Consider the following 7,849-nt stretch of genomic DNA (forward strand, 5'->3'; position numbering starts at 1 on the left):
TAGCCACCCAGGTTTGTCTCTCTGCCACAGCAGATCTCTGATTTCCCTGGTTTTCTAGGTCACCCTTCCCCAACTCTTGCTGAGCTAAAAGGCACCTCCTAAGACCATTTAAACCACACAGCCACCACCTAGTGAATTATGAACCTCCTTAGCACACACTAGGACTTACTAGGAGAGTTGTAGTTCTTACCCTTGCTGACCTAAGCAAGCAACAATTGAGCTAAAGGCCCGTGAAGGGAGGAGTATTAAGAAGAGGCAAGGTCCTTTTGAAGAAAGCTTTATTCTAACTAGATTGTATAGAGCAAAAGGCTATCATTTCATACAAGGCCTCCTTACCTTTCAGGTAAAGAATGTATAATTACAGGACAGTCATTTCAGGCAAGCCCAAGAAAATAAATCCATAAACCTAGTCATACTAGCTAACATGTATTTCTAAGCTATTCACAATCAGATGGGATTTGTAGTCCTTGATATCACTGGATGCTGGGAGGTGGCCTCCATGGCCTAGCTGGATCCAACCTCAGGATAGAACAAAAGAGGACTCAAGAATGCATGCTCTCCAGTGGCCTTTTAAAACCCCTGATTGGAGGTTTTTTGAACTTCCCAGTCTTACTCAACTGATTGGTCAGATGGACATTTCATCAGCTATGATGTAACCCTTAATGTGATGTCAACATCATTAGCATGTGCCTCCCCCCCAGCTTAACCCTTTGTTGTCTGGGAAAAGTCCTCACATGAATGGGGAAAAGGGAACCACCACCACCACCACCCATTCATTACACCTTAAATTACACTACTGAAATAATGAAAGGTTGTGGTGACCTGGAGTGTTGTCATTGTTGCTGAAGGACTGTGAGCTCAATTCACTTCTAATATTCATAATAAATTCCTGGTGAATTCAGAATCCTTTGATTCTAAGGCAGTTTCTATGCCCAGGATCCACCTGTTGAATCTCATCTAGGGTTCTAGAAAAACAACAACACCACAGTTAATTGTTCCCCTGAACTTCAATTTTGCCTGCTCTGCCCTATGAAATGCTATACCAGGTGAAACACTACAGATGCTTTCTTGAATAATGTTTCTTAAAGTCAAACTATGCAATAATAATAATAATAATAATAATAATAATATAAATTGTAGTGTTGTATTGATGAGTGTTGATGTAATATTTTTTATGTTTTTATAAGAGTGTTATATGTATTGATTTTACTAGTCTGTAACCCTGCTTCAATCCACTGGGAGAGGCGGGGAAACACAAATAAATTTTATTATTATTATTATTATTATTATTATTATTATTATTATTATACTTAAAATGTATTTAGGAGATACTCTTCCTCAAATGGTGAAATATGTCTCTTTGTCATAGAACATGCTTTTCTGAACATGCTTTGATATATATTATTTTTAAAAGGACAAATTTTCAAAGACAATAAAACATAAACATAAACAACCATCATACAACAAAATAAACATAAGATTAAACATCCAATAACTACAATTAGTGGCATGATGGAATTTATGCTTATCCAGAAATTGAGGAAACAGGAGTATCAAATTTCAGAAATCCAGTAGAAGTAATGTTTTATTTTCATGCTTTGTTTTATGATTGGTCATTAGAAGCACAAGCTTCACGTCTAATAATTAGCAACATATTTCTCACATAGGTGAGAAAATGTGTCAATCATAGGGAATATATATTCGCTTTAACATGTAGCTTGGCCCTCAGAAACCTTAACATGTCATTTGAGAACAGTTCTTCTTCATAAAAGACCATGAATCTAGGGAGTTTATCACATGGGAAGGAAGCGCCCAAATTCTGTGGATGAACAGGGTTTAAAATCCATGAATATCCTGCAAGAGCAGGATTGTTTTCAGATGACGTTGCGTGATTTTGGCATTAACCCAACATTAACCCATGCAAAAAGTGGCAAAATTGCACCACTGTTTAACTTCGAGAAAATCCCAGTTAAAAAGCAGCATGATTTTGCCACTTTTTGCACGGGTTAATGTTGGGTTAAGTGCCCCAATGTGTCTGAAAACAATCCCGCTCCTGTGGGATATTCACGGGATTTAAACCCCGTTTATCCACAGGATTTGGGTGCTTTGCCTCCCATGTGATAAACTCCTAGGAGTCATTCCTGCAGTGTTGTAGACAAGAATAGTAGGAACCAGGAAAGAGCTGTTCCTTCCCAGTTGCCAGTTCAGAGGTACAAAACATAATGGTGGGAATAGTGTCACAAGGGCATGGATGGGGACCTATTGCATCACTAACCCTCTTCAGATAGCCCTTCTATAAGTCTGTTAGAAGAACAGAAATTTGCTTGCACAATTATACCTCTTGAGGAAATAGAGATACAGATGGTAGTTTAGGTTCCTTCGATGGATGGCTTCTCTTGGACTTAACTTCACTACCTCGCTTTGGTAGTTTTTCTCACTTTGTAGCTAGTGCTAGCACAACCCAATTCTCCTTCTATTCCAGATGTTGTGGTTCACATCTTTCTCTTTATTGAAGCTGTTTTTTTTGTTAACAGTTCCAAACATCAGCTATCCTCCTCCAGCTTCCAAACTATGAAAAACTTGACAAGGAATAACATTTGGACCATGGAAACTCTCTTGAGCTGGGTCACGGAAACCCTAATATCCCTCATAGGGTTAATGTGAGGATACACTTGAGTGAGAGGAGGTGCCATGCATGGCATCTTGACCTCCATGCATGAGGAGTGACATAGAAATGTTATAAACAAATGAATTCGTTCTTAGGATTTCATAAAGCTAAAGAGTGAGGAAGTGAGGCTACATTTTTAATAAACTAAAAAAAAAAAAAAACCATAAACCTAACAACAATTTTGTGCATGCCAAAATAATGTTCAGTGCATTCAACATACTTTTTTTGGAGGACTGCTTTTTGGGAAAACACACTGACCATCATTCATCAGGAATTGCATGTTTTAGAGCTGTGCACAAGAATGGAAACTTTCCTAGTGGATTGTGTCCAGTATGTTGAGTTAATATGTAAGTGACAGAAACCAGGAGCCTAAAGGCATCAGATCCCATCTGATTTTGGAAGCTAAGCAGGATTACTCTGCTCAGTACTTGAATGGGAGAAAACCAATGAATACCAGATTCTGTAGGCTACATTGCAGAGGAAGCAACTGGCCAAAACTATCTCAGAGTATTCCTTTCCTAAGAAAACCCTATCAAATCCATGGGGCTGTCATATGTCGACAGCAACTTGAAAGCACATACACACACACACAATAGAAATGAAGCAGATGTTTGTAGTCTCACTAAAGAATTGTAGTTCCTGAGTTCATTGTCTTTGGTTTTGATATATGCTTAACAATATTACATTCTAGAAGGAACTCATTTCCATATAAAGTGTAGCTACTTTCAATTTTACTATGTGCTGTGTAGGGAGAGAGACTTTGATTTGTGTGCCTGAGGGTGGATCAAAGAAATGCATAATTTCCTTTAAGTCCCCACTGTCATGCACCATCGGTAAATTTCAGTAGAGCTCACAAGTTAGTTAAAAGAACTACAGTACTCCCACACTAAATGAAAATGGGAGGAAATAACCAATGTATAAAGCCTGAAAGAAAATTCCATTAAGAAAAGCTATCAAATCAAAGACAACATATTAAAAAAAAGTAAGGTTGCAGCGCCCCTTGATTCCCCTCACTTCCAGTATTTTAGGCCCACCAGATATCACATTTTTTTCAGTTACAGCTGAAAGAGAGAACTTTATCGCACTGCGTTCCTTCCACCCGTTCTGAGAACGGAACGGAAGGAGCAGGGCCGAGTGCGGAACGAGTGGGGGACGGATTTTACCGCACGCATCCGTCCCTCATTCGTTCCGTTCCCCCTCTCTTCCGTTCTTAATCCGTTCCAGAGGGGGAAATTTTTGAGAACTGTTCTGAACAGTTCTCAAAAAGCGTCCCCTCTGGAACAGAAGGGGCAGGGAAGAGAGGGGGAACGGAACGAGTGAGGGACGGGTGTGTGCAGTAAAATCCGTCCCCCACTCATTTCCGTTTCCTGCTGGGCCGGGCCGAGAACCCAGTGCGATAAACTTCTTAGTGTCAGAACTGGCAACAATTTCATTAATCTCACATGAACCTTATCTCAATGGAGCTGTCCTAGAAGCTGAACCTGGGCAGGGAGTCAGCACCTTGGATATCTCCTACAGAGTTTAGATTAAAACCTGGAGTGAATTCCACACCACACTGACATGGAAATGATTGCTACTTCATTGTCATTGTCAAAATGATTGCTATGTATATGAGGTCAAATATGTGAGTATTTCACCTCATATGCACAGAATGAAAGTTTGCTATAGATCAGGACTTTCCTCTTTTGAAACAGATAGGTGAAGATTCATGCGATGGTTTGGGCCCCAGCTTGGTGGCAACCCAAGAGGAGCTCCATCTTCTACCATTATGATAACATGAAGCATTCCCATCTTTTTTCCTCCATCCAACCAGGACACATTGGCTCAAAACTTTGCACATTATCATAGGGCAGGTGTAGAGTCCCTAGTACTTTTCAGATATTTTGGAATACAGCTGCCATAATCCCTATCCCAGGGCCTAAAATGCCTGTGAAGGAGGTGAGCCATAGCTATTCCACTGTACTGGTATAACGCAAGAAGAGAGGAGGGCTAAATGGAACCTAGACCTATGTGGGATACATGTCTTGCATGAAAGAATCTCACCATGCTTCTACTCAATTCAGCAGTAGTTATGGTTGCCAGATTGCTCTAGTTTTGTGGGTCATCTCCAGATGAGAAATGAGGGTGCAAATTCTCCACCTTTTCGTGGGTTCAGCTGTAGGAAAGAGAAAAGGGCTGTGTGTAATTTTCCAACTCAACTAATAGAACTTTGGAAGGTGGGGGGAAGCTATGTATTTACTTAGCTTTCTCTTTCCCTCCCAGTCCTTGTGGTGCCAGAGCTAACCCTCTGCTCTGCTCTGCATTAATCTTTTGGTTAAAAGCAAGTAGGTGAAACTATGGCCTGTTATAGACTGCCAAAATAAAGCTGCTTTGGGTCTCTTTGGAGGTATGCTATTTAAATGATGCATGGGTCCTAAGAGTCCGGGGGTTGCGCCAAAGCCACACTCCATTCCTAAGCACTGGAGTGCAGCTTTGGTGCAGCTTCCGGATTCTTAGGATGCACGCATCATTTAAACAGCATACCTCCAAAGAGACCCGAAGCAGCTTTATTTTGGCAGTCTGTAACAGGCCTAAATGTTCCATATCCCCTCTCCTGAAGTAAGTGAGAAGAAATAAACCCCTTATTACAGTTTGATCTGGGAACAGACCTTTTAGCTAGGATTTTTGTCTTAACATCCAAACAGATAAATATTCCCACCCCACCCTTAGAATGAAAAACTGTGAGCAACTGTGGTTGGTACTTAATGCATAATGCTTAATTACATTACCAGGATCCATCCTTCAGAAACCTTAGTGCCTGGGGCAATCATGAACTGGTAACCCAGCAGTAGGGAAAATAATTTCCTTTCCCTGCTACCTTGCTCAAAACCTTTGCTCTTTGGGGCTCAGATTCCTTAATCAGATTTTATTTACATGAAAAAAAGGCAGGGTAGGCATATTCAAAGTGTATGTATACTAGTCATATCATAAAGTACAGCAGATAACCAAGCTAAACATGAATTAATTGGATGATGATAAAGAAACAAAACATACTTGCAGAAAAACATATCACAGAAGTCATGTACAATTAGCAGTCAGAGTAACTTTTTGTTTTGGATAGATCTGAAGATGTATGAAATAGTTCATACATCTTCCCTTAGTATTTGTTTTAATATGTAAACTACCATGAGTCCATGTTCTGGGGGGGGGACACATGGGGATGATGATGGTGATGATAGTGGTGACATTTCTACCTTTTGTAATCAAATATTTTAACTTCTGGGAATGAATGAAGAATTTCCTTCATTCTATGCAAGATGTAGAATTAGGTCACTTAGATTTGGACCAGAAGAGGAGGCAAAGTTTTAAAGCCCTCCTGTGTACAAGGATGTACACAGTCAAGTCACCTGTTGACTTGTGATGACCCCATGAATTTCATAGGGTTTTCTCAGGTGAGGAATACTCAGATGTAGTTTTGCCAGTTTCTTCTGCTGAAATATAGCCTATATCATCTGGTACTCATTGGTAAACTCCCATCCAAGTAATAACCAAGACTGACAATGCTAAATTTCCAAGATCAGCCAGGATCTGATGCTTTTAGTGTATTTAGCCCCCCCCCCCACCAATCCGCTCTAAACCCTGGTCTGCTTTGCTTACTTTTGACTAAGAAAAATGAAAAGACATAGCTGCATATTGCATATCAAATTCAATGTTTCAAATAAATTCAGTTTAGGTTTGCAGTATAGAAATGAGTTTTCATCCTCAAACTTAGGGGCCATAAATGTTCCCTGTACATGTGCATTTTGTTGCATATATTTGACCCACAATTTTTGACCATGCTTGGAAAGGGATTTTACAGGTCAAGGACATTTAATGTTATAGATTAAGATGTACAGGAAACATTTTTTAACCTTCCTCTTGGAGCTTGTAAAGATGATGTCTCCAATCTGTGTTCCCACATAAAAATTTACATATGGGAGTGATGTACAGCACTGCTCAGCTAAAGATGGGAAATGAAAAGTGCTCCCAATAGGTTGCCCTGAAATTGGGTCAATTAATTGCTACTCACTCACCCTTTGCTTTCACTCTTTCATGCACAGAGTCATAAAATGTCTTTCACGCAAACATTTCAATCATCACATATTTCCATAAAGTGATTCATACTGGCCTAAAAGACGTGGAGGGAACTGGGATGATCCGGATGCCCCTCCCCCAAATCGCTCCGTTAGCAAGTGCCCACTACAAATTTGAAATCGAATGCATTCTGTTTGAAATCGAATGCATTCTGTGTCTGCCGGCGAGGTGGCCGCTGTCAATCAAGCGATTGTCATGGTGACGTTTTGCAGGGCATCGGAAAGTGTCCTCCCCCTCCTCCCTTTTTTTAAAGAGCCAGGCACAGGGTTAATTTTTTTATAAACCTGTGGGCATTTGGGTCAGATCTGCCCCGTCCCAGGCAAAGGATGGAATTGTCATGCATTTTTTTATGCTTTTAAAAGCAACATTTGTAGCTTTCCCTTTGCTCCAAAAAATTGTTTAAAAATGTAACATTGATTGTAAGTGAGGTCTTTTGCAACATTGTAGCTTCCCCCTCTGCTGAACTGACCCCTTTCCTCCTGCTTACACTTTGTCATTGCTTTCCACTGAGGCTGAGAGAGAGTGACCTAATGGAATCAATTGGGAATAAATGGGAAATGCAGCGCATTAATAATAATAATAATAATAATCCAGGAGCAAGAGGAAATAAAGCACAAGCAAGCACACAGACATGTCACCCCCCAAAAAATGCGCATAAATGGTCAAAAATGCGCATAAATGCTTCTGCTGCATCCATTTCCCTACATCCCCCAGCCTGGGCAATCCTCCTCTTCCTCTTCCTCCTTCCTCCTCCTCCATCACTTTCTCCATCTCCCCCCCCACCCCCAGCCCTATGCAGCCCAGCCCCCCCTTTTGCCACCTGTCACCCTTAGCATCCACCCTTTGGGCTCTTTCCTCCTCTCTCTCCCCTCCGATGAGGGGAGGGAATGCTCTAACCCATGGAATCAATTGGGAATAAAGGGGAAATGCAGTGCAGGCATTCTGACTGTAGCATCCGCATATAACAGTAACAATAACAATAACAATAACAATAATAATAATAATAATAATTAATAATCCAGGAGCAAGAGGAAATAAAGCACAAGCAAGCACACAGACATGTCACCC

General features: G+C 40.6%; 1 long non-coding RNA gene across 1 annotated transcript in view; it reads right to left on the reverse strand.

The window, feature by feature from the left end:
- Positions 1-241: 241 nt before the first annotated feature.
- The window catches only part of LOC121917480, a 9,446-nt gene continuing 1,838 nt past the window's right edge, over positions 242-7,849 (reverse strand). The window contains exons 2-3 of the long non-coding RNA XR_006101037.1: positions 4,712-4,823; positions 242-965 (exon numbers count right to left, since the gene is read on the reverse strand). This is a non-coding gene — a long non-coding RNA (uncharacterized LOC121917480). The remainder of the gene's footprint in view (positions 966-4,711; positions 4,824-7,849) is intronic.

Source organism: Sceloporus undulatus, unplaced genomic scaffold, assembly GCF_019175285.1.
Source record: "Sceloporus undulatus isolate JIND9_A2432 ecotype Alabama unplaced genomic scaffold, SceUnd_v1.1 scaffold_19, whole genome shotgun sequence".
Taxonomy (NCBI): domain Eukaryota; kingdom Metazoa; phylum Chordata; class Lepidosauria; order Squamata; family Phrynosomatidae; genus Sceloporus; species Sceloporus undulatus.